Below are 27,519 nucleotides of genomic sequence, written 5' to 3'. Positions count from 1 at the left end.
CACTGAAGTTCTTCCAAAACTTCCTGGACTAAACTTTTATTACACAGCAGTCTGCAGTGTGGAAAGAAGATTGGTAAGAAAAAGAAATTACTTTCAAATGCAGGTGATTTCTTTCAGTCACACATTTCTAAAGCAACCATGAAACATCCACTCATGTGAAAGGAAAATAGAATTGGCAGATAATAATCCTTTCTGACCTTAAAACTTTTTTCTTTTTCTCTCAACACGTGTTCTATAGTTTCAGTCATTGTTCAGTAAACTATGTCCCAATTCACGTGAACCCAAGTAATCCCATTGAAAGGAAGCTCAGGAGAAACAAGAAGCAGTTTATGACAGTGAAAGAAACCTTATGGAGAAATGAATCTTAAAACCTTAAAAAACCTTAAAAAATATTAAAAAAGGAACCAAGTTGGCTTTTCAAAAGTCTTTTTTGTTTAAATATAGGAAAGCAGCACCCTTGACTACAACAGGAAATCTTTAAAATGAACATCTTTTCTGTCTTTGTTGAAGCTGAGCAGCAATTAGCCCTCGAGGAAAAATATATGGAAATAGGAATCTCAAACCTGAGTCATTACTGGCAAGGAGACATCTGTAGTTTTAACAAGGTCAGAACATTCTGGTCAGTTCTAAGGGTAATTGGAGAATCATGATATTAACTTATGTTTCTATCAAGGTAATGACAATTCTGAAAGACCACTGACATTACATGGAACCTACAACTATGAATTACTAACCAGAAGGTCACAATCTAAGAAGATGCACTACCATATAGAAGTAGAGCTGGATTGTTAAATGCCTTGAAGTAGTGGTGAAAGGTACATTTATTTTGCACAGAGCAGTGAGGAAGACAGGGTGCTGCAAGCTATGGAGGCCTTATACCACATCTGGGTCGTATGGTCCCAATTATCTTCTCAGCACTGTTAATCAAAACTTATCCTACAGCAGCTATATAATGACCTATGTAAAAACTAAACCTGGGATTACTGTTTGGCTCCTAGCAAGAAAAAAAACTTCCCTGCCACAATCAGATAGCACAGCGGCATCTTCACTTGAAGTCTCACTAAAAGCATGTGGTATGAAGGTCTACAGATGCAAGATTATGTCTTTGTAACAAATGGCAAAATGGAATAAATGAAAGGTTGAAAAGAAAGTTTAGGGATATACCAGTAGAGAAAAAGGTAATTCTGCCTCCTGCTAACTCGCTATTCTGTCATGTCTTACTGTATCAATAAATAGCATATGCTTCTGAAGTAATAACACCTATATGAACCTACTTTGGCTACTGCTCTTTCCTATTGGAAGAAGGCAAATCCAAACTGAAAGCAAGGCGCATTACATGAATATAAGCAACATCAACCTATTGAAGTCTTTACTGTACTTAGACCATGAAAGGTTGCAGGTCACAGCAGAAGTCACACAACTTTATTCCTGCCTCTGCCCCAGAGGGCCCTAATGCCTCAAACTGAACTGACAGGGGACCCAACCAACCCTTGACTCCACACCATTCAGTCCCATGCCTGTTTGTGTCTAACTTGCCTATGGCACTCATCTCACAAATCCTGCTCACATTACCACTAGCCTGTGGTCAAATCCGAGTGAGCAGCCTATCTGGGATTCCCAAATAGCTGTGGTTGTTGTTGTTGCATTAAATAAATCAGTAAATCCTGTGTTAACAGGAGCGACATTATTAACTTCCCTTTCTACATCAGTCGAAAAAGAAATCACCTTTGTTACTACTAGTTTGCTCAGGAAAAAAAAAAAAAAAAAAAAAAAACTATGATAACCTCTTTATATCCAATTGTAAATTACTCCCTCTTCACAAATTTTGCATCCTGGTTCTTAATGCTCTCCTGAAATGCTGAAAAGTGTTATGAAGGTGTGCTGGTCTATAAACAAAAGAGTTAAATAAAAATAAGCAGATAACTTTTAAAATCAATTTTTACCATGATCTTAAGAGTTCTGCTTGTCAGTTTTCTCCTTGTCTGTGAAGGCCATTTGCTTTCTGTACTTCTCCAGAAGCAAAAAGCTTGAATTCATTTAATACAGATTTAAGCTTTCAGAGAATCAGTTGTTGAGAAAAGTGTAAAAAAAAAAAAAATCCACCTCATGATTATTTTTTTTTTAAATACTTCCAAGAGAACTCACAATACATAAACTATGATGACATTGTCATACAAAAGAGAGTACGTATAGGTGGGGGACACTCTTCTCTTGCTCCCAACTAGTAGCATTGTACTTGAAAACACCCAGCATTAAAGCTTACTGAACCAATTAACCAAAGATTAAAAGGGCATGCTGATAAAACGGAGAGCCACCAAAACACACACACAGCCTGTGCGTGTACTACCTCATGAGTCCCTGATCTCCTCATGCATTCTGTGCAACTCAGTTTGGAAGAATACCAGAACAATAGCAGAAAATAGTAATTCTTTTACTTGCCATAATGTTTTGTTTGTTTGTTTCTTAAGACATTATGTATTGCAATTGTATTGCGTTACACTTGCTGATAGGAGGCATGCTTTTGATTATTTCCTGCTGGAGTTTCAGAAGTGTGAAGGTTGCTGGAGACTGCTGATCAGACACCTCTGCTAGAAAACACTGCCCAACTACACCACTGAAGGTAGACGCATCCAGCCTCACTTGACCAGGCAACTGTCCAACACAACCAGTAGAGAAGGTGTGAAGTCACAGAGGAAAACTTACTTTGTTGTTGAAAACTATTTTACCTAGTCTTGCAGCTCATGATCAGTCAAAATCTTCCCTGCAGATTTAGAATACTAGAAGTTCCAACTCCTTGTGTTTCTGTTTTTCCATTTGAAACAAACTGTATGGTTTCACCCTTGACTATTAATAGTTTAAACAGTATCACAAAAACTCGCCATGCCTACATATGACTAAATATTTTGCACTGATTCTCAGAAAAGCATATATGAGAAAGCTTACTTACAAAAAAAAAAAAAATAGGCTGAGGCAATACAACTGTGATATTTAACAGAAAATGGGATTGGGTCTGTTTTCACATCCACTAAGTTGTTTAAATTGCAGGTTACTACAAAGTGTGTCAGGTAAGATCATTTGCTATTGATCCTAATTCAGTTAGAATGAGTGGAAGACATTTTAGAAGAAGGATACAAGTAAAAACATGCATGTCAGTAAGATATTACATGGATGTTAGGAGGAGGTTCTTCTCAAAGAGAGTGATCAGGCACTGGAACAGGCTCACAGGGCCCTGAGCCTGCTGGAGTTATGAGAGCATTGTCCAAACGCTTCTTGACACAGGGTCTGGTTTTGGGTGGTCCTGTGTGGAACCAGGAGTTGGACTCCATGATCCTTGTGGATCCCTCACAACTCGGGATAGTCTGCTCTTAACCATACAAATCTCCGAAAAAATGGACAAGTCATACAAGTGTATCAGTATTTAGGAGAAGTAAAAATGGTAGCAAAGTGTAGCACTTGCTTTACTTTCTTTCCTTAAAGGTAAATCTGGTTGACAGTAACTGGACAAAAAATGGAATGGGATTCCATTTGACTTGTGTAAGCGTAGCTAAGGACATACATACATGTAACAGCAGCAAAAAAATTAAAAACAGATTTCTCTTCCTTTGCCACTGAGCATACCTCCCGGCCAGGATTAACTACTGAACAGTGGCAAAGCGGTAGTTTAACATAGAGCCTGTGATCACAAATATAAAGGCAGAATCCAACATTTCCTTGAGTTCTCTCCAACAGCAGATATAATTCTTGAGGAAATTATTCTTCACTTTCTAGGTACAGACAGACAGCAATTTCTATTTGCACACCATAGCAATTTGTAATCAATTCTGGAGAGCCTGTTTTCTGAAGAGCCTCTTTTGATAGCAGTCAAAAGACTGCTGTCATCTTTGCAAACTAAGGACGTTCTTCTCTCCTTTCATAGGTTGCTTACACAGCACCATTTTGCATGATGATTTGACCTGTTTTTATAAGAGCACTGAAGTAAGATCATCCCAGAATCCACATCAGGAACAGAAAAAGAGTGAAGATACCACTTATAGTTACTAAAAGTTGTTTGTAGGTTTAAATTGTTTTGGTCTAGAATTAACAAAAAACAATCAAAGAAATCCAGTTTCACATTAGTTTTGTCTTAGCAGGAACATTACATGTCACTCTGCACTTCCAGCTAACCTTTTTGATACAAAAAAGGTTGTCATCCAAAACTGATTCCCCAGAGGGCTTAAGGGTTAACTTCAATTAACTTTCAAATGTAGTTATAATCCACTCTTAACAGCTCTCAGATTCCAGCCTTCCTATAATTGCATAGGAAAAAGCAAAGCACCGAAGTAAAGTTAGTGCTAAGTTGCAGCAAAACTGGCAGGAGATACAGAAACCTTTCTCCTTTTCTAAAGGTCTCTAAAGGTCTGCAGAGGTTTATTTTGTGATTTCCATCTTGCATAGGGTGCACTGCAGTCTTCTCATTTGATTCAAATGTACATAGTTCCATTAGCACTCTGTGCAGAAAGCCAGCTCTGCACTCAAAAATCGTAGCATTCTCCTACCTCTTCCATTTCTTCCTGTCCCACATGGCTGCCCTCAATTTACAGTGAGTTGGGTCAAGAATCAAATCCAGACTTTGGATTTTCAAAACCTAATTAACAACCCAGCAAAATACACAAGCCAGTGAAACAACAGTGCAAGTTATTTCATACAGCTCACCACCACTAAGTTGATAAAAAGGGCCTGTGAATACCTCCATGCACACCTACAAAGAAAAGACTACACTCATACAAAAAAAAAAAAAAATCTGGTCTTGTAAGACATCAAAAAGTCTGCTATCTCTAGGTTCTGTCTTTTGCAGATAAAGTGAAATTATATTACTGAATGGGCACAGAGGCTTTGTATGTTTTCACCAATACGTTACAGTTCATTATTTCAAAAGTAGTTAAAAAACCTCATTAATTTAGGTTTTATGTTGATGTACAAAAGGAAGTAGAAGACAACATACAACTTTCTTGTCTATGTTGCAACACAAAGTATCTCAGTTTCAGTACAAGAACAATGTAAGTTTGCTAAGCAGCAGTCTTTTGGGGTAACTTGTGCCTTCAAATAGTCAGCATTATAAAATGAACTTCAAACGCCTCTCACTGAAAGCACACAATGGATAATACAGGGTGAAAGTACTGAGGTATATAACTGTTACTCATTTCACCATTGTAACAAGTCACAGATGGCACCTGCAGAGGAACATGGGGCCTGAAATCTTGCAGATTTGTAGCTTCATTCACAAGCATTTGTCCTTGTTGAAAAGGAGCGCACTCCATCAGACCTTTAACAAATATCTGTTCACCTGCCTCTCCAAGTATTTGAAAAAATATTAGTGGAATTATAGTATTTATTATATATAATAGCAGTAGCTGTTAAAATCAGATCTATTTTTGTTTAGAGCCTTAATTGCTTACTTTATTATGTAGTTAATGAAAGCCATATTTTACCTTTTTCTTGCCTTGCAATTAGAGGTGAGTCAGTGGAGGAAGCACAAAGCAGACTTTTTGCTGGTTTTGCTGTACCTCCTCAGCAGGATGTTTAATCAATGCTCTCAAAGCAATCCTTCCAGTGGATTGGATTACATGGGTGTTTGGACCTTGCATGGGTGCAAACGTAAAACGAATGTGGGAGATACAGAAAAATTTATTTCTCTATCACAAGCCATTACCTCCATCTCTAACAGCAGCAAGCAACGCAATAGCATCTGTCACAGTAAAGAGATTACCTTACTACAAGGTTTTACAAGTTATTGGACTCCCACAACTCCCAGCTTCAGAAGTAATAACCATCTCCCATTAGACACTGACTGGTAGTGAATTATCCAGTAGAACCAGGGCCAACTAAGCACCAGCTACCAAGAAATGCCCAATCAAGAGGCCATTTACACAACAGAAGTCTTTGAAATTTGTTTATTTGCTAGTATAAAAGTACGGTTTTTTTGCTTTAACTATTACAAAATTTAACGTATCAATGGCAACACAACTGTACATTTAAAAGGACATTAGCAACTACAAAGAAAGCAAAATTTTGTAGTCCAAGACAGCATTAGGTTTACAGGTAAGTTAAAAAAAAAAAAAAAGTCATCTGGGATTTAGTTTCTAGTTGGCAACAACAGAATGACCATGTCTTTAAATCACCTATGATAACGATTACATCTTAAGACACTCAGGAGAAAAATCGGCTCTAGATTAAAGATCCTATCACAAAAGTGAAGACATACAAGGTACTCAGGACTCGTGAGGAAAACGTCAGGCTGCTTACCTCAAAGGTGAAAACACAAATCTGAAGACATTCTGCTTACAGCAGGAGAGAAAGAACCCAACCTTGAAGATATTTTTATGAAGCTAAACAAACTCTGAATGTATGTAGATAGTATTCATTTAAGCAGAAGCTTAAGTTTGATTACAAGTCGCTACATTTTTCCTGATAAGTATAACATCACTATGAAAAATAAAACCAAACCCAGAAGGTTGATTTAAAAGTCATAGCACCAACCCTTACCATAACCTGAACTGCAGAACCTTCACTCTTACAGGAGGTAAGAAACAGTGACCTAGTCAACACTTTTACATCTCAAGCCACTATGGTTGTTATACACAAATAAATCCACATATAATGAAAATGATAAAAGCGTATTTTCTCAAACACTATCTCTACTATTTGGTATTTTAAATCTCTGAAAAAGTTAAAATGGATGAGTGATACGCTTAGATAAATGCGAGGTGTGAGATGGGAGACAGAGAAGCGATCTTTATGGTGATTGATTAAGCTTACCAGAGCAAGTAAAATAAGAAAGTAAGCATAGAAAGGTACGTTACAATAAAGAAGACAATGGGTTGGTCACAACGTATGTTGCACAGCAAAGTGAAAAATAAACATTAAGCTTAGACTAGCTAGCCTCTCCAAGAACTGGAACAGTGGAAAGAGAGAGTCTTTTGTAACTCCAAGGCCTTGTCTATATGAGAACTTGAAGTTAAGAAACATATATTTATTTTTTCCTGATTGCCTTATGAAGTCCTCACATTAATTCCAGAATCAGGTCAAAGAAGTCATCACCTAGATTCAAACATTTTTCCTTACAGTTGAACAACAGTTTATTTTTGCTTTTGTAGGGGACAATCATTACTTAAAATGACGTGCTCAACATAAGCTTTCAATCTCCCTTGGAAATTCTTCAAGGTTCAAAAGCAGCATTCAGATCGTGTTGCAATTAGCACAACAAGTTGAAAAAGCATCAAGATAAGAAAGCAAGCAGCAATGAATCCTACAATGTCTTACGGTGCCTTCACACTTCTTTGGCAACTTCTCTCTTGAATTTAAAGTACTGGCTAGCAAATCCCCCAAATTCCCTTTAAAAAAAGATTCAGCACTGTACCATAACATGAGAGAGGTGTACACACGCACACGCACTCAGCTATTGATCTTCTGGAGTTCAAAGCCAAAGAGCTGCAAATACTTCTAAGTCAAGCATGCAATAAAGATGCGCTGCAATGTTAATGCACTAACATGTAAATATCAACACAGAAAGTTTTAATCCTTCACTGGAACAGTGCACTTAATGGAATACATGGGGCTTCAGTAGGTGTCGGGCATCTCCTGGGGGAAGCATGAAGACCCTTAGGGGAAGTGAAAAAAAATCAGTTCCAAACACACCCCTGTGCATCCCCCAGAATCTGTCGCCATCTGAAGAGCCTCACTAGCTTCGGAGTACTGCTCAGTCACTGCAAACTAGAAGCTAAGTGGCCAAAGATGCTGTCCAAATCTGGTTAATAAACTATTCTCCTCTCCAAACCAAAAAAGGTGTGGTTTTTTGTTGTTGTTGTTGTTGTTGTTTGGTTTTTAATATATTTTTTAAGGTAATACAAATCTAATTCATCCTCAGCCAGCATACGGCTGGGAGGAATAGATATAAGGGAAAATGAAAATATCTCAAAATTTGGGAATGTTTTCAGTTAAGACTGACTCAGATCCCATGCAGATTACATTTATTTATTTATTTTATTCAGTCCTGACCTGTAATTTCCAGGATTTCAATAAAAAACTCATTAAGGCCTTAGAATGGAGTCCTCCCTGAAGACAAATACAACCCATCTACATACAAAATGTAGGAATTGTCAATGACAAAGTGTACATATTTTCAGAATCAACAGTCTCAAACAATGAAAGTTTTCAAAATGGCAAATATCAAAGTTAAACAGATGAGGCTGAACAGGATGCTTTGATCTTCTCTGAAAATGAAGACAACTTAGAGAATAACACAGTCTGCTTCTAGACACACAACTTGCTTCTAGAAAAAAAAATAATATAATCCTAGCCATTTATAAATACCACCTTGCTCCTACATCCTAACAGTAGTACTATGAGCATACCAGGTGGTCTGGACAAAGAAACAACCAAACTATTTAGTAGCTCTAGTGACCAAAAGTAGCTGTGGTGACCAAACTTCATTACAAGACTGCAGTACAGTGCTGCCACTCTACATATTATTCGAGGAAAAAAGTGTATTTTTCCCTTTGTGATTGCATGCAGTTTGTACAATATGCATGATTTATGAAAGGATCTTAAGATACCAGCAAAAACAAATGTAATTACCTGAACAAAAGGGTACCCAAGACCTGAGCCAGGGTTACTCTCCCATGACTGCCAGCTCAGACATTTCATTGTAATACTTATACCAGCTTTTGATCCTGCAGGACTTTGGAAACAGACCACTACTGAAAACATACAACTTCCTTTCTATGCCACACCACCCCAAAACAAAACACATATAGCACTATAAGTGTTTATTGCTTGGGCTCACCTCTACTGAAATTTTGGAGGTCTTCAAATTAGAAAAAAAAAAAAAATTCTTGCCTGCATGCTGCCTTACAAACTAACCATCCTATTACACCACCAGGTAAACCTCACTGCAAATTGATTTAACTCAGGAGATTCTAACAATGAAGAGGAAGACAGATCTATCAGATGGGAAATATTTGATTTGGCTTTACTATTTTAAATACAGTCAATATCTTCTTTTAATATGTTTACAAGAATTTTTAGCTATTATCAGTAGCGTTAATGGTCAGATTTATCGTTCCACTGTCAGGTCCCACCTGTTACTCAAAACACTCATCACTACCTCTTCATTTTAGAAAGGAGTCTGATAGTGTGCATGCATGGTCACTGCGCCATACAAGATGGTGGTCTTACTATTGAAAGCATTGAGAATTTAACTGAGGTCATAAACTAATTTTTGGTAAAGTTAATTTGCCACTGAGAACAGTAATGGCATTTGAGCCAGCACTGGCTGGCTGAAGCCAACATATTTCAACTATTCCCAGCATAAAGGTTTCAAAATAAAATGAGGAACTGTACCTTAAACACCCACTGGACGTGAGAGACACAAGAAAAACTGTAGGTCAGACCACATATTCAGCTAACTCAGTATTCTGTCTCAGTGTAAGGTTTCCAAATGCATGCAAACACTGTGGCAAGAGTTTAACAGCCTAACCACAAATAGTTTCACCGTGGAAGTGCAACATAGATTATATGAAGGCTGAACAAGATTTCTTCGGACTTTTTCAAGTTAAAAGGAAGATTAGAAGGGGTTACAGGCTCACATTCAAAGACTTCACCTAAAGACACCTGAAGATTACTAACCTGCTCTGCAGAGAAATACCAAGCTTAAACAGGGTAAAGCATTAATGAAGCTTGCTTTATACACACACACAGACAGATATAAAGCACCTATCACCATATTGATAGACATTTTTGGAACCACTCTGATGACAGAGTAACTTTAAAAGTTAGTTTACTTTTTAAAAAGCTGAAACAATGTGTAATCTAGTGGTTGATTTCAAACAGAATCCCTAGTGATTCCAACCTTGGCCCTCTGCGAGTATCAGGTCAAATACACTAGCTTAAAACCCAAGCACAGAATTTTATACTATAGCATTTTAACTTGAATTGAGAATGGGTTATGAGGCTGCACAAAATTACCACAGCTCAGCAGATGCGGATTAGCTTAAGCTATTGCAACTCAGTGTGTCAGTCCTCAGTCTTTCCAGCCTCTGTTGAGGCTGGAAAGTATTGACAGCATTTCCAAAAGTAATCTGTAGTTGTCCTGCATCACTGATGTACTATGGTCTAACTAGAAATTGCTTTTACTCCACCTGCACACTTCTTTTTCATCATCATTTACACAGATTACTTGATCACAATGTTTTGCTGTACCTTTACATTCTCTTTTATTTAAAAGTTTATGATCTTCTTTAGCTGTGATGAACAAAGACAGAAGTTTATGCAAAGGTTTTTATATTTCTTCAGACACTGGACATCAGTTGGTCCACTTCATTCTTCCCTTCTGGCTTATAGCAATTCCCAGAGTGACATGAGACAATTCCACCCTCATAAAAGAGACCAGCACAAAGCACTAATTATCCTTTTTATAGCATTCACTTCCAAATCAAGCAGGAAGCTCTAATTCCCACAGAGCCTCAATGCCTTTCAACAGGCAACATTTCACATAGTAGGTCCTTAAGGAGATGCCATATAGGCAACCTATATTTCTACTGGGAAGAATGAGTACAGATATCCCCAGAAGGTCTGCCTTTGTTTTTCCTTTATCATGCGCTTTTTTGTTGCCCCATCAAGTGAAATCTATACTGCTTTCTTTTTAAATAAACATTCTGTGAAAAAACACGGGTACAATTCAACATCAGGTATTATGTTAAGAATGTGCTGACTCATTTGACTTAGTACTAGTGTGGTTAGGGTTTCAAAATATCACAAGCTTTAGAATGCATCTACCCTTTTTAAGATTAATCAAATACTAAGTGGAAATACCACCTTACAGCTAGAAGATGGGCCAGTTTTCAACATACTAATGGCATCTTTTAGAACTGACATTCATACATCTTTACTAGCTATTGCTGTTCATAGTCACTGAAGGATGTCAGAGTTCATGCAACCTCTTCAGCTGAAAAGAAGAAAAACATCAATAGCAATGAAAATTTTATTCAACTCCACAAAAAAACTATTAACCTATAGCTTTTTAAGTAATACAATACAACATGTACACATGATATTCAGCTGCAGTGTTTAATAGTACTCTTTACAGACAAAAAGCACAAAAAAATTGTTCTTTCATCCAATTGACTACAGCTAAGTAAACAATGCTAAGTAAACATTGTGGATTGAAAGGTGGATTTCTGTAATGACACCAACAACATCAGTTAAGACTTCTCTGTATTTCTAGTATCAAAGTCCAACTGAAAGTATTGCTAATTAGATAATTTTTTGAGTCATATTCTGCAGACCAGCTACAAGGGTAGCAACACTGCTTAATCTTGACTTCCTGAGTAGATGCTCTATGCTAAAGAAAGCATGGGTAACACTGGGGGGCAGAAGCACTTTTAAGTTGCCGCCAACATGTATCATTTGATGTAAAAAGACATCTTTCTCCTGAAGTCCAACAGTCTAGGTCAGCACTAGCTTCCTTTGCCAAGTTTATTTCAAGAACACTTTATCTAATTGTTTTAGTGTTAGTCCAGATCTATGAGGTAGGCATGGCTGCAAGAAAGAGGGAGAATGGTAAATGGATTTCAAATAATTCTATACATACTGGATAATCACAGGAAAGCAAATAATTCTTGGAAAAGAACTAAAAAATTGGTTCAATGCAGTCAACTATCAAAACGATGGAAGACCACTGGCTTTCAAACCCATGCTACTGCATTCACTACTTAAAGCACAATCTCTTGCCAGCATTTTGAGGAGCAAGTCTTCCCTTTGTGTAAGTAACAGAATTCTAGAATTGATAGAAACTTTAGTAGATGATACACAGCTTTAACAACACAGAACAAAAAACAACTATGCACACACACAAAAAAAAAAAGAAGAGACAATATGTAGCATATAGAGAACATGTTACTTCAAAAATTAAGTTATCTCCCCACTCAGCTGCACTGGTAGCATTTTGCAGAAGGCAAAAACTAGTTTTTTTTCAGCCTAGCATTCAACAGGCAGATGCAAGAGCACAGTGGCATCAGACACCACCAATGTCAGCAGGGAAGTGACGCACTCCTGGCTAGAGCTGGCAAGTTCACTGAGGCAGCAAAGCATTATACAACCTGAAACAATTTTCCCAGTGATGGGACAAAGGGATGTTTCTGAAGTCTCCTAGGTCTTCAACAAAACAGATGAAGAGCCCAATCCCTGCCACACACTAGGTGCATGCTCATGCCAACCATGCCTTCCCCACTAGAAGGCAAACAGGGCTGCCTGCAGCCAGCCCAGCCAAGAGCACCATGAAGCATGGCATTTTTTATTTAAAACAAATTTCAGAGAAGGGACGAAAATTTAAGTTGTTAGGTTCTTTAGAAGAGGTAGTTTAAGTGACAAATATAAGGAGCCACAAAAATTATTTATATTTGATGTGTAACTGTAGAAGAAATATCGAACACCACTGGAATTGATAGACAACCTTACTATTCACTCTGATTTTTCTCAGATACATTTTAGAAAGGACATTCCTCTTGTTTTTTTTTTTTTTTTTTTTTCATTTAAAAATACAAGTCTTGTTTCTCTACCCCAATCATCTGTCCTTCTTGCAATAAATCCTCTTGAGACTAACTTGATGTAGGAAAACACTTAATTTGCATAGGACATAATTCCCTATATAAGAGTGATTATTAGATTTTGTAAAACATGACCAGGCAACATCAAACAATTATTTCTTTGTTACACAAAATATTTTTAGGCTAACAGACACAAACATTGGCTCGGTCACCTCCAAAATAACCTTTATAACAGAAAAAAAGAGACTATACTGGTAAGACACATTTCACTAAGTTATCATATTCACACAAAAAAAATACATTCTCCATTTCTGATTCTTGAAAACAAATGTAAATCCATTTTTACAGTGAAGTCTCCCATGCTATCGTCACTGCAGGTTTCATAAATAACTGTTAATAAATGTATTTTTTTTGAAATGGACTGAAATCAGAATCAGCATTTCCTTGGCAGTTTGCCATTAACAGGTCAACAATTATTTTGATTTTGCACTAGCAGTGCCAGTGCTAGCAAGCTGGTGGCAATCCTGCCAAAAATTATTCTGTTTCAAGCTTGACTCCTGCCCAACGTTAATTGAAATTGGTTTAGATCACAGACAAATCACAAGATCACAATAAAACTAACTGCTGTCACTTGACTATAAGAGTATATCAGACATTGGATATCACACAGCTGAACAATTAATTTAATTTGTACATCTGCACAAGCTCTCTACAATATTCAATATTGGAGCATGTTATGTCCTAGGAAAGACCTTGATTCACAGCTGCATGTTTGCCATACATGAAGTCTGAGGTATGGCAGCCGCCTCACAGGGAAACCTGAGAGATGAGACATATCCACACTCTCATTCCCACTTGCAAATACTTGTTTTCATTCCATTGTTTAGAATTGGAAGTCAATGCACCAAAATAAAGCAATGTATCTGCAAGAGACATCTCTTGAGCATTTTTTTTTTATCCAACAAGAAACACAGAAATTAGACTGAAGAGTTCTGAAACTTCCTCATATAATAGAACATGCATTCTCATTTAAAATTGCAGCAATAATACATACCTTCAAAACCTCCCTGAATAAATACATAAATACATTCCAGAACCCTGCAATGTTCTGGAGTAAGTCCTAGAAATTGGAAGATAAAGGAAAGTGTTGCTGTTCTCTTACTAGGGAGGTGAACCTGGACCAAACTGGACAACAGAACTGTTTATTGTCACCAAAACACCCCAGTCCTAGTGCCCTCAAGTGTCTGGACAGATCTCCACAGCTGCTGAAAGTGCAAAACAGTTCATCCTTAACTTGGAGCTGCCCTTCACAGACAGCAGACACAGTGAGTCTTCGAGGCTGTCCAAATGAGCTGTCTTTGACAAGCACAAATATCCCTCCCCATAGTTATTCCATTTTGGAATACCTTCTAGGAAATCTTAAAATGACTTGAAGGAGAAAGAAAATAATGAATAAATTATTAAAGCTAAATGCAAAAAGCTGTGCTGCATGTAGAAATAGAGTACAGTATTCTTCCAAACAAAATGCTGGACGTCTTAAAAATAAAGGTGTGACTATTGGTACCTTATAGCCAAATGGCTTATTGGGTAAGCTGCAAATCAGGAGCACGGCATAGTAAGATACTTTCAAGGCAATTTTAAATTTAAATTTTCATTACAGAGCCAAGCCCTGATCATCATCATTCACCCAGGCTTAAAACCTTATTTTAGTTGTTACTGTATAAAGTGGAGAGAGATTAAACATTTTATTTCCATTTGCAGCAGAAAGAAGTAATCCACACACAATTAAGTTCATTGCTTACATCAGATAGATATCAAATAAGTTCTTCCTTGAAAGTACAGAATCAACATTTGCTGGCCCTTGGCCTGCTGCATCACATGAAAACAAATATAGAGAACCCCACAAGGCAAACTGCAATACAGATACAGAAGAGGAACACAAACGGAAGTATAATATTGGGCACATAGGTTGTGCCCAAATCACAATCTTAGCCAATGACATGAATTAAATATATATTGGCCCAAATAAGTCTAGAACTACATACAGAAAAGTGTATGTTGTCTCCAAGGGATGGGTGGGAATCCATAAATTTGTCAAGTATGTTCATAAACCAACCACAATTACTGTTCTAAGAACTTCAGAATTGTTTTCTTATGCATATTAGTGGAAAAGTTGACCAAACGTTATTTTCACTTCATGGTTTTATGGTTTGCATATGTCTCAAGCATAAGATTTAAAGCTAAGTCACCAAGACAGAAACAGTTTTTTAATCCAAGGCATGGATAAACTGATGTCACCCTCACCAGTAAAAGGAGTCTGACCTCTTCAGAATGAGTTGGAAGTAGTCCTTTTCTGAAAGAAAATATAACTGTATGTCTGCCGCTACTATACTTGCATATGTTTAAGAGATACTTAATAGCTTTTTAATTTCACCCACTTGTACTGATAGAATAGCACACTAAGTCCCCACACAAAACAGCATTATAGTCAAGTACAAGCCCCTACCTACATTAAAGGTGGAACAGCTAAATATTTAAGCCCCAGAGCAGCTTGAGAGCTTTCCTTTATATTCATATGTGTAACAGTACAAGATTATGGGACAATGATAATTTTTTCTGTGCTTGTCATTCTCGACAAACTCTGATTCTGGGGAAAACAGGTATAATCTTAGTACTTAGTATAATCTTAGTACTAGGTTATATTTTAATGCCATTAAAAGCCATTTGACCAGTACTATGTGCTAGATAATGAATCAGATCACTCTACTTAGTAATTCAATTACAGCTCCTAGACCCTTCTAAAAATAAGTAGCATAATGTAAGTAGTGTGACTACTGGTAAGTAAATTACATCCAAGAATGACGTGAATGAGAATCTCACCTCTTAGATTCTGAATGGAAGAGATAGCTATTTACAGATATAAAGAAGTGACTAATAGCACCAGAAAACTGATTATGTTGCCTAGACATATTACAGGGAGAAAACTTAGGACCTTAGGAAAACTGAGAAAAGTCAAACACAAAAGAACTGAATACTTCGGGATAAAACAAGTGGCTGAATAAGCTCCTCACTCAGATAAGCAGCAACTGAGTAAATGCCTGACAGTGCACACACATATACTGGCTTGTCCTATTAAATAACATCCATTACACAGGAAGAGAAGTTACAAGTTTTCTCGATGTTTTCAGACCTCAAAATTCATTTAAATACACACACGATAAAAAACACCTGCAAGAGGGAACGAATGGTATGTGCGAGACCAACTCTTGAAGTAGCATTTTAAAGAAGATTAGAAGCTCCATTGCTTGGATTACTTAGTGTTTCTACATTTAACTGCAAGTAGTTTGAGAGTATATTCCTCCAGAAAAGATGTACATTATACATGTACCTTCTTAAAATTTGTCTTTAGCTTATAGACTTACTGACTGCTGGAACAGAAAAAAAAGCAGTAATTGCTGAATAATTATTTTGTCTCACATTTGAAAAATGTCGACATATTTCTACTTAATACACACAAACAAGATTTCCTGGCTACACTTAAGTGATACGATTATTCAATTATGGTTACTTTGGGCTTTTTCTTCCCCACTGCTTTATTTATGTTCTAAGAAAAATACACGTCATCTGTTCTGCTACCAGCTCCTGTTCAATCTTTAGTTTTACACTGGCAAATTCCAACTGAATTCCTGCCAGTGCAGTAGAGGAAGAGTCCTCCATTTTCCAGAGCAAACCTGGAACCTCCTACCCGACACAACAGACAGGACTATCACAGCAGTGGTGTTCCATGTTCCCAAGACAGATTGCCTAGGTGAAATACACATAGGGCCCCATAAACATGGTATATTGCACCTAAACAAACAAATACGTTGGATCTGGAATTAAAAAGGGGATCTAGGCAGGGAGACACTGCTCCAGGAGACTTCAGCTCATGAAATAAGAGTATCTCCAAATTAACCAATTTTCCCTTTTCCCTCCCAAGACTTAGTTTACTGACCTCAGGATTATTAAAGAAAAAAATGAACTGATGCTTCTTTAAATAAAAGTACAAAAACCAGACTCTTAAAAAACAAACTCTTAAAATTTTGTTTCTACTCATACCTATCCAGGACAGCCTGCATTCCAGCTGCATTCATAGACTATACAACCTATACAGAAGGTCACCCGCCCTGACCAACTGATGGCTAAATATGTTAAGCTTGAAATACCTGCCCACAGAGAAGAGAACTAGAAGATGAGAAGTTTAGTGCACCTGTTGGAAGCTCAGCTGGCATCAGCATTTCTGGTGATGCTGTTCTTCATGCAGAATCAGGATCCAAATAACTCAGAGTTAATAGCCTGCGGAGATATATATTTTTTTTTCGACCCCATACTACACCAAAGACAGAATCAGCCACGACACTCCTGGCTACAAGTCTCTAGTATAACATGGTTTCCCCATACACTCAATACCCTTCTGCTGTGTCAAGATCTTGTACATGAAAGTGAATGGTACAAGTTACAGAAATACAGAAGTGCTTTCAAATAGTAATTGGAGCAATTACAATGCTCCCTGAAACAGCTTTAAGTGGAATACTGATAAGAATGCCAAAATCATTAGAAAAAAAAAGTTTTGTTTAACCAGCCAATGCTTCCAGATCAGAAGAGCTACTTTCTCACAATAGAGAAACTTATCAACCAAAGGATTGGTAGTTTCTCCTATCAGCTCTCATCTTGAACACAGCTTAGCAGTACACACTTTATGTTCTCCATGGTCTTCTGAATAAACCTCATTCCACTTAGAACCCAGGAGAGCCATCAGCTTCTTTAGGGCTTCTTCTAGAAGGTTTGACCTTCACCTGCTTTCCCCTGGGGTCAGCACAGCACTTCTGCCAGTATGAACTCCATGCAGACCATGCCTGGGAGCTCCCCGTTGTTGGCAAAAGCACAAACAGACCTTAGAAAATTCTCATAAGAAGGTTATCCAGTTGAGCCCTTGGCTCACTCAGAGTGCAGATTCACGATGTTTTTAGGTGTAAGTTGCTGCTGTAACTGATATATTCCAGGGCTGGGGCAAAGCAAGGGAGGACACCTGCATTACTGCAGTCAGACAATAAAGAACCGGAGGGAAAGCATGCAGAGGTCAGACTTAATCCTTCTAGTTGCAGCAAGCACCAAGTTTGCTTCACAACCTGTAAAACTACACCATAATGAACACCACCAGCCACCTCCCTGCCCCCCAAAATCGGGAAAGAACCTGTGATCTTATGCATTACATTGCCATTACGAACATGACAATTTAACAATTTGGTAACCTGGCATGAACTCTGAACATTTATATCTCATCTGTAAGCAGTTAAAGTTAAGTGTTTCTCAAACAAAACGCATGGAATAATTCTCGTTGTTTCTGTCTCCATAAAAAATGCAGTGCTAATACACCAACACAACTCCTGATTTTGCAGGGGTTAGCGTAAGGGAACAATTTACTCTCCCCACAGCCAGCCAGCAGCTGAAGTTGGTAAGTGAGAGCACTAACCTTCCTGTTGCCTTGGAAACGGAGCTTGGATCAGTACAAACAGATTTCGGAATTTAAAACCAAACCGCTCTCCATCTTACAGTCTCTGCCCCAACAGTTGTGTTCCTGGGAACCAAGGATTAGGGACATCTGCCATAGACAGTAGTGATCTAGTAACGCATCCTGCCCCATGACTGCTGCTTTTCAGTTAGAGGTGGCCATCCCCTCACAAACTGTTCACCTTAGGAGTCAACTGAGTGGCAGCCAACCAGATACGTTTACTAAACATGACAATATTCCAAAACCGCATTTCGGAGGGCAGAAAGGTTACTAGTTACATGATGTTAATATGTACAAAGTAACTGCTTTACAGCCCAACTCTGAACCCTACTAAAACAGGGAAGTCTTTCCCTGAAAGAAGCACAAGAGAACCATTGAAAATCTCATTTTCATTGTTAAAACACCCCACCAGAGAGCCAGAATAACTGAGCAAGAGAAGTGAGAGATTTCTAAACTGTAAAGATCCTGTCCTTAGGCAAGAACTGGAAAAGGTTCATTTTATCACTGCTCATCCAATGCTTCTGCAACAGCTGCTGCCCAGCACTACAAGGGACAACTCCAACTTGTTGATTACAACTGCAGGATGCTCACTGGCAGCTAAGACAATTTACCAATGGTTCCCATTCCTTGTGTTTGGCAAGAGCAGAGCAAGAGTAATTTTTATTTCTTTTTGTAGTATTTGCATTGATTTTGCAACTGATGACAACACTCCATTTGCTCTCAGACAGTTTGGTGCCTCTGCCAATTTCTTCCCAAACATATTGCTTTCTCCAGGCTTCACCAGGGTTGTTCTAGTTCAAACTGTTCTTTTACCAGTTTTGAAGGGGCCATTTCAAGTTGAGAGCAAGAACTTGCAGTATGAACGTCTAACTCTGTGTCCTAATCACGGGGATCTGCAGACAAGTAGGTGGTACTTCAAATGACACTGCCTCCCCACAAGATCGCCACCTCCAGATGTCTGAGGATATGGCCAATTACTTCAACAGAGCCATTGGTTCCTGAAATAAAAAGTGTCTTGAGGCCACTTAAAAAAAGCAAAATTTAAGAAGAACCAACCCAACCATTTCTCCTCAGAAAAGCCAAAAAAAAAAAAAAATGCCCCATGGAAGTCAAGATTTTGATCAGCATTTAAAAATGCACCCAGGTAAAGTAAATTCCTCTCAGACTTGCTTCTATAGCAGAGGGGATTTTTTTCGTATAAAAATTTGAGATTCGACATTCTTACACAGCAAGCTGAATTCTACTGCAAAACAGTGTAAATTCAACAGATGGAAGGAATCAGTTTACACTTGTTTGCCCAACACCTTTCATACACAGGGTTAAACATCAGGGAAATTAGCAAAAAGAAGATTTGAAAACCTGAATGTTTTAACTTTAAAGACACTTACTAAGGCAGAAGCATACACAAATAATTTCACTGTTTTCTCTAGCTTTTATACAATAATCAAGCTACCTTTATACCATGCATAGGGATTTACAATGAAGTTATGCCCCCAAAAATATGATAGCTCATCTTATAACAGCAGATAAGTGAAAAATAATCTCCCAAAATTCATGTACAAAACTATTTTATCAACCCACCACAGAAAAATAGATTGCAAGGTCAGACAATCCTGAAGAGTACTAAGCAACAATAACTTCCAGCAGCTCATGGAAGAATTACAAGTATTTAAACCCCCACGGGCTCAGATAAGCAGCAGTCTGCTCATCTGAATGTTTCATTTGAAAGTAGGCAAGTAGGTTAGTATGAAATGGTGTTCCCAAGCAATAATTCCAACAGGATGAATGCAGAAGACGAATGCTTTAATCCCTTTCATACAGTACAGATGTATGTGGATTCATTTACCATTAGGCTCTGCCCAGAGACAACGTGGGTCTGTGGCATGCAGGTTGGATTAGATGATCTAAACGCTTCTTTGGCATAAAACCTGTCTGAAATCATCTATACTACTTGTTGACAGCAAGAGCTGTTTTGTATGAAAATAGTTTGCTTGTAAACATAATAATCCTTTCTTCCAACAGTTTGCTTTTTCTTCTCATTTCACCAACTATTAAAAAAAAAAAAAAAAAAAAAGCAAATTGTGGCAGGTTAAAGAAAAAATCATCAGGTGTCAACCTTACCCAAGTCCTGAAATTTGTCCATGATGCTTTTAAAACCCAGGACCACAGTGCTAAGCCTAGAAAAACAAAGGATTTGAAATAAGCGTTTTTTCTTCTCAAAGACCTACAATACGTAAGAAACTTTCTTTTTCTCTAATTGTAATTTCTGAGATAATTGCTGAAAAACTGAAAATTTTGAAACGACCACCAACCTCTTTGCACTGAGGCACTAGACTGAGATTTGCCTTTGTATTAGGAAAAATAAAAGACCAATTCAGCGGCTACATCAAATACAGCAGATTGTTTTGGCAACCTAATTTTTAGAAGATCAAATTTAGCTACTCAGCTTTAATACTCTTGTTTTTTGAATTAACCATCTGTTCTGCAACATTTAGAGACAGACAGACCTAGTAAAGTAGGATGTCAATCTCCAGGTCTTGGGGGATAAAATACTTCTACATATGCCAACAGACAAACAGATCTCAAGGCAATATTCAGCTCTACCAACAAGGAAGTCACATTGCTGATTTTTTTTTAATGTAAACTGTGGTTTCATTTTACTCAATTAGCAAGAGAAATTCAGGCCAACTCAGCACGCATCTTAATCAATTAACCCCCAAAAGGGAACAACCTTAAAAGACTTTATAACAAAAAGAGTTCCATTTACAACAGCTGTAGCTCAGATCTTAATCTAGGCCTTTTTAAGAAGATTACTAAAAATAATGCATGCTGTTCCACTGGTGCATGGTAATCGTCAGTGTAAAGGAAGTGACAAATTCTTAAGTGAAAAATAGAGGTAAAAAGCACCCCAAATGCAATGATAGGTATTTTTAATGTACAGGTACTGTGAAAGTATGGAAGTGTCTTTTTCCCCTACTTAAAGGGATGTACAGAAGCACACAAACACTCCATTATGTCAAGATACCAAAAAACAACAGGATTTATAGGTGTTGCTTGACTAGTGAACTTTAACAAACACTTTAATCAAGTGATCCCTTTAAGGCAACACACCATCAAAAAGCCATTTGTTTCAACAAACCATCAACATAAGTGGATAAAAGATGGCCAAAGTAGGCAGGCTACAGAAACATTTGACAAACTCAGAGTTGACAAATCTTTTAATACCCTTTTCCACCTAAAACCTGCTTGCAATACCAATATGTACTTTGCATATTGCCTCCAATACGAAAAACGCTATGGTTTGCAACCAATACTAACTTCCGGAGATTCTGTTGTAGTGGTATGCCCTGCTTCCACAGCACAATCAGTAATAAGGGCTTGTTGGTCCCAGACACTTAATTCTGACATCCCAAACCTTCTTACTCCCTGTACAACAGCTTTGGTGATAAGCCTGGGTATTACCGTAAGGCTGGTAGCATTGCAGTACTAGCAGTATTGCCTAATTGAATCCTAAATGAAAAACTAGAACGCCACATCCCTACAGACAAAGGGCCTTCTACAATTAACTTTTCTGTACCCATTTGTCAAGAAAATCTCAATCAACTCTGGTAACATACTGATACAGGCCAATTCATGTGTTCTCTCATTATTGCATACAAAAACCTGCATTCACAGCACATCTGCTTTCCGCAGCACCAATTACTGTATTTGGGGAAAAAAATGGTAGTGACACAGCTCTTCTGCAGCCTACCTCAGCTAGCACTGGGTCACTGCTTTTGGCATCAGCACAATATGTGCACATTGATGTGTTCCATGCTCAGATTTCAACTGTGGCCTCTTCTCCTTAGGTGACAGATTGTCATTTACTGAATAAAGGTGCTAAATTATTGGCTTCTAACATGAGCCTGAAAGCAGTTAAGTCAAGTCGTACCTTTTTATCCAAATGACAAAGCAATTCCTCAAGAAACCATTCTGACACTTTGCAGTGACTCTAAATCACTATCACATTTTGGTTTAGAAAATAGAGAAGTTATTAGGATTGATAAACATTGATGTATATGACTAAACAATCAGCAGGAGATGCCAGAAAATACTGCAGCCTAAGATTTCCCTTTAAACCTCCCACGATTCAGTTTAGGCTCTCTTAAGGGAACTTTTCATTTACTGATTCTTAGTTAAGAATCTTAGGATTTTAAAATTCAGGTTCTTACACGTAAGTAAACACATGCTGTGATGCTTATATTTGCCAGACTTAAAGAACTATTAGAACTATTAGTAAAACAGTGAAGAATTACACCCCCACATCTGCCATTAGCCTATTCTAGCATTGCTTTTGCCAAAAAAATGCTAATTTAAAGAAAGAAAATAAGGTTTTCATCTGAAAGGTACACCAATCCACATTTCCATACAGATTTTACAAATTGAGTAAAGTTTATGCAGAAGGACTTGAAATGAAGTCTTCCCAGAGCCTTCTTTTCTCCAGGCTGAACAGCCCTGTCTTTCTCTGCCTTTCTTCACAAGAGAGGTACTGCAGCCCTCTGATGATCTTTGCGGCCCTCCTCTAGACTCATTCTAACAGCCCCACACCTTCTGGTGCTGGGGGCCCCAGAGCTGGCTGCGACACTCCAAGTGGGGCCTCACAAGGCAGAGCAGAGGGGGACAATCCTCTCCCTTGACCTGCTACTAGCCACCCCTCTGTTAGGTGCAGTTGGCCTTCTGGTCTGTGCAAGCACACACTGCTGGCTCATTCTGAGCTTTTGGTCCACCAGAACCCCAAAGTCCTCTCCACAGGGCTGCTCTCAATGAGCTCTTCTCCCAGTCTGTCCTCATGTCTGGAATTGCCCCAACCCAGGTGCAGCACCTTGCACTTGGCCTTGCTGAACTGCATTGGGTTCACATGGGCCCACTTCTCAAGCTTGTCCAGGTACCTTTGGATGGCTTCCCTTCCTTCTCTTGTATCGACTGCACTGTTTACATCGGTGACACCAGCAAACTTGCTGAGGGTGCACTCAATCCCACTGCCTATGTGGTTGATAAAGATATTCAACAGCACCCATCCCAAGACAGTCCCCTGAGGGACATCACTTGTCACCAGCCTCCACCTGGCCATTAAGCATGACTCTCTGGGTGTGGCCATGCAGCCAATTCCCTATCCACCAATAGCCCACTCCTCAAATCCATCTCTCCCCAGTTTAGAGATAAAGAAGACATGTGAGACCATGGCAAAGGACTTACAGAAGTCCAGGTAGATACCACCAGTGGGTCTTCCCTTGTCACCTGATGCAGTCGCTCCATCATAAAAGGCCACCAGATTGGTCAGGCACCATTTGCTCTTGGTGAAGCCATTCTGTCTGTATCAGATCACCTCCTGGTCTCACATGTGCTTTAAGGTTGCTTCCAGGAGGGTCTGTTCCACAATCTTCTCAGGCACAGAGGTGAGGCTCACCAGCCTGTAGTTCCCCAAGTCTTCCTTTCTATTTTTTTTTTTTTTTTAAATGGGAGTGATGTTTCCTTTATTCCAGTAATTAGGGACTTCTCCTGACTGCCAACTTTATTAAAAACTGTTATTTTGCTCCCACTTCAAAGCCTGTAGCTCAACACTGATTTAATCACAGTGGGGCAGCAGTAGGGTGTTTCTTTAAGTCTCAGTTATCATCTGTGAATTATCAACTTGCCTAGCACACAGCCTGCAGAAGTCTAAATACATGAAGGAACTTCCACACTTATTCCTTTCACAAAAGAAACAGCATCTAAACAAGCACACCTCAAAATCTGGATCTATTACTAGGTATGTTTCCCCCCCACATGCACCTTAATCAAATATGCATGCACAACATTCATGAATCCAATCTCATTGTCCCTTTCTTACAGGAAAGCATATTTTCTATTATATATATATATACACACACACACTCCTTATGTCTTTCATCATGTGAATGTATAAACTGATTTTTGGTAAAACTATCCTGAACAAAAGGATAGTCTTTATACTTGATGCATTCTGAATTATGATCTCTAGTGTTTATTGTGTTTATGATTTTTTTTAGTTTAAAAAAGGCACTAAAGTATTTTAATATATAATATCTGTGGCAAGTTTCCCTAAAGCATGATTTCTGCTTGTCTACTGCATTTAAATACAGAACCATTAAATTCTATATAAAAATTCAGCTTCTTGAAAGCTAAGAATTTACCTAAAACTTGCAGAAAGGTCACATCAACTTGTCCCATGCCAGCTTTTTAAATAAACATTCTGCATTAGCCAGAAAAATGAAGAGAAAGTCTGAGAGATTCTTTATTAATCCAGCCAAAGTTCTATGAAGATAATTCTATGAAGATAAGTGAAAAACTTTACCAAAACCCACTTAAGACCAAGGATACATGGTACAAACACCCCTTAAAAAAAGAGAAAACATCACAGAATTTGTCAGGCTGGAAGAACCAGTGAGAGCTCTAGTCCAGTCTCTTGCACAAAGCAATGCCCACATTTGATTCAGATCATGTTGCTTTCACCAAGAAATGAAGATGGAGAAGTCTCTCCAGAAAATCAAACTTCTGACTCTTTACGTACCTAACACCTGACCCTAACAATGATGCACTTCAGAAAGCACTCATCAACCTAGCCCCAAGCCAGTGACAAATCCTGACCTTTTTCTTTGTTAAGTACTTTTACATTTAATTAAGTTCAGAGCCATTAAGTTACTCCAGTTTTTCAAAACATTTTAAAGGCTTTAAAGTGCCTTTAAAGTGCCACCCCATTATTAATGCTTAATGCATTTTTAATCAAGTTATATTCACTTACAAGTGAGTCACAAGTAAATCTATACAAGCAGAGTTGTAGCCTAGTCTCAGAAGACAACTAGTGTTCTGACTCATTTTAATAAAGCTACTGGGTCTCTCACAGCCAGGAAGCAGTGTTTTTAAGTAGAATAAATTAACTTGAATTTCATGTGAATGACATGTAAATAAATTTGCACATTGTTTTTAGTGTGAATTGTCAGTTTATTTCCCTAATTTGAGATACCATACAAATCAGTTACCACAAACTCAAACAAACAGACAAAAGCAAGCTTACATAAGAAGTGATTTGTACACAATATTTGTGGATGTTGACTTGAATAGACTCACAGCAAGTCACTGTTTACTTCATTCTCTACCATTTATGTCTGATTCTTCAAATACACCCAATCAATAAAGGCTGAAGCTTAAGAGCATCTCATAAATACCAACATACAAAAAAGGCAACATATGAGAATAAATGGCATGTAAAAATGTGTTACTTTGTCACTATGCTTAAATAGACCCATGCTTTAGCCTTAAAAAAAAAAAATAATAATCTGTTAAGTGTGTAAGCTTGTTTCAGATGTAGATCCCAGGAGGCTTAAGAAAGTCAACATAGGTGATTTGAGATGGTTGGGAGTTTCAATACTCATTGAACAAATACTGGCACACACACACAAAAAAAAAAAAACCTGCCATCATGGTATCTATCTTTGAACATTAACCTGTGATCACAAGACTGCATCTCCTCTCTTCGGACTGCTCTCCAGGTCAAAAAGTGACAGCATAAGGATAGGCAACTTGGTACCACACAATTCTTCAACAGGAACAGAAAAGGTCAGAAGACAGGCTTCTTTCCTGATGGACTTCCAACAGCACAAGAGACTGCAAAGACATCCTTGTGCTCCCATCAACAAGTACTAAGGACAAAGTCCAGGTAAGTGAACCCAGTTCAGGTGGAGAAGAAAGTTGCAGTCACTTCCTACAGGTGATTCTTCCTCAAAGATCTCCCAGGCAACTCATTCTGCAGAAGCTTACATAAAGATTCACCATATACCTTTATGTTCCCAAAGAAAGTTGATTTTGGATTAAGATATTACATTCCGTATCAGTGGAGTTATGAATAGAAGTCTTAAATAAAAATATGCACACAAATAAAGCAATAAAGATAGGTCATTTTTTAGATTTTGGAATAATGGAGAATTGAAGCAAAAACCTGAAGTTCGCATGGGAAGAGAGGCAAATGTAGGCACAAGTCATCAATTCAGACATACCAAGTCTCTGCCTTGGGTTCACACATTGTTAAATCACCCTGAGCAGAGAAGTACTACCAGTGCAAACAGTACTGTTACAAATTTTATAGGTGTGCTTGGCTTTAGTTTCACTGAAATTAAGTCACATGAGCAAAACACAGAAAGAACATACCTCATCACATCTAGAGCATTAGTACTAACCATGCCTTTGTGACAAACAGAAACTGTATGGCCAGCGTGGCCAGCAGGGCTAGGGAAGTGATTGTCCCCCTGTACTCGGCTCTGGTGAGGCCGCACCTCAACTACTGTGTTCAGTCTTGGGCCCCCCACTACAAGAAGGATATCCAGGTGCTTGAGAGAGTCCAGAGAAGGGTGATGAAGCTGGTGAGGGGTCTGGAGAACAAGTCTTACGAGGAGCGGCTGAGCTGGGGTTGTTCAGCCTGGAGAGGAGGCTCAGGGACAACCTTATCGCTCTCTACAGGTACCTTGAAGGATGCTGTAGCGAGGTGGGGGTTGGTCTATTCTCCCATGTGCCTGCTGACAGGATGAGGGGGAATGGGCTAAAGTTGCATCAGGGGAGGTTTAGGTTGGATATTAGGAAGAACTTCTTTACTGAAAGGGTTGTTAGGCACTGGAATGGGCTGCCCAGGGAAGTGGTTGAGTCACCATCCCTGGAGGTCTTTAAAAGACATTTAGATTTAGAGCTTAGTGATATGGTTTAGTAGAGGACTTGTTAGTGTTAGGTCAGAGGTTGGACTCGATGATCTTGAGGTCTCTTCCAACCTAGATGATTCTGTATGCATCTCAGGCTGATAGAGTACAAAGTAAACAGACACACTGACAATGGGCCCAGCATAGCAAAACAGAACTGAGAGGTCTCCTTGCAAAACAGAATTCAAGAATTCAAAGGACACTGCAGTTTACTACTATATGGATTTTTAAAAACAAAAAGATAAACAGTAAAAGCTCGCAAATCAGTATTGTTGGTTCCTTACTTTGTGAAGTCTTTTGAAAATCTGTATTAATTCTCTCTCAGGAATAAAGCCACTGCAGGGAATCACATCACCAAAACCTTTTTTGAAAAGGGCTATAGTAATGCACCTAAAACAAACTACTCCCTAGATCTGCCTTTACTTCAATGTCTTACTTCATTATCAAGTTCTTCAAAAAGGACCCATATTGGGACTTAGAGCTATTTTTCTAATGCGTCTTTCTGAAGTGTCATATTTCAGATGACACCTCAACAATCACAGGATTGACTTTATTAAGACTGGTTGCAGAAGTCAGTAAGACATGGAACACGACACATAGCAAGACTACAATGCTGGACATACAGAAAGATTATTTTGAAATTCTG

The 27,519-nt window shown here is 38.3% G+C and overlaps 1 protein-coding gene across 3 annotated transcripts in view; it reads right to left on the bottom strand.

The window, feature by feature from the left end:
• RASSF8 (Ras association domain family member 8) overlaps positions 1 to 27,519 on the bottom strand; it is an 87,947-nt gene that overhangs the window by 49,692 nt on the left and 10,736 nt on the right. Inside the window, exon 1 of one of the 3 annotated variants that reach the window (XM_084506131.1) lies at positions 20,254 to 20,273. The exons of the other annotated variants lie outside the window; for them this stretch is intronic. The gene's annotated coding sequence lies outside the window, so the exon portion shown is untranslated. Of the gene's footprint in view, positions 1 to 20,253; positions 20,274 to 27,519 lie in introns of those variants that run through there. 3 annotated transcript variants of the gene reach the window in all.

Source organism: Aythya ferina (genome assembly GCF_964211825.1).
Source record: "Aythya ferina genome assembly, chromosome: 1".
Classification (NCBI taxonomy): domain Eukaryota; kingdom Metazoa; phylum Chordata; class Aves; order Anseriformes; family Anatidae; genus Aythya; species Aythya ferina.
This window is presented reverse-complemented; position numbering and strand designations above follow the sequence as displayed.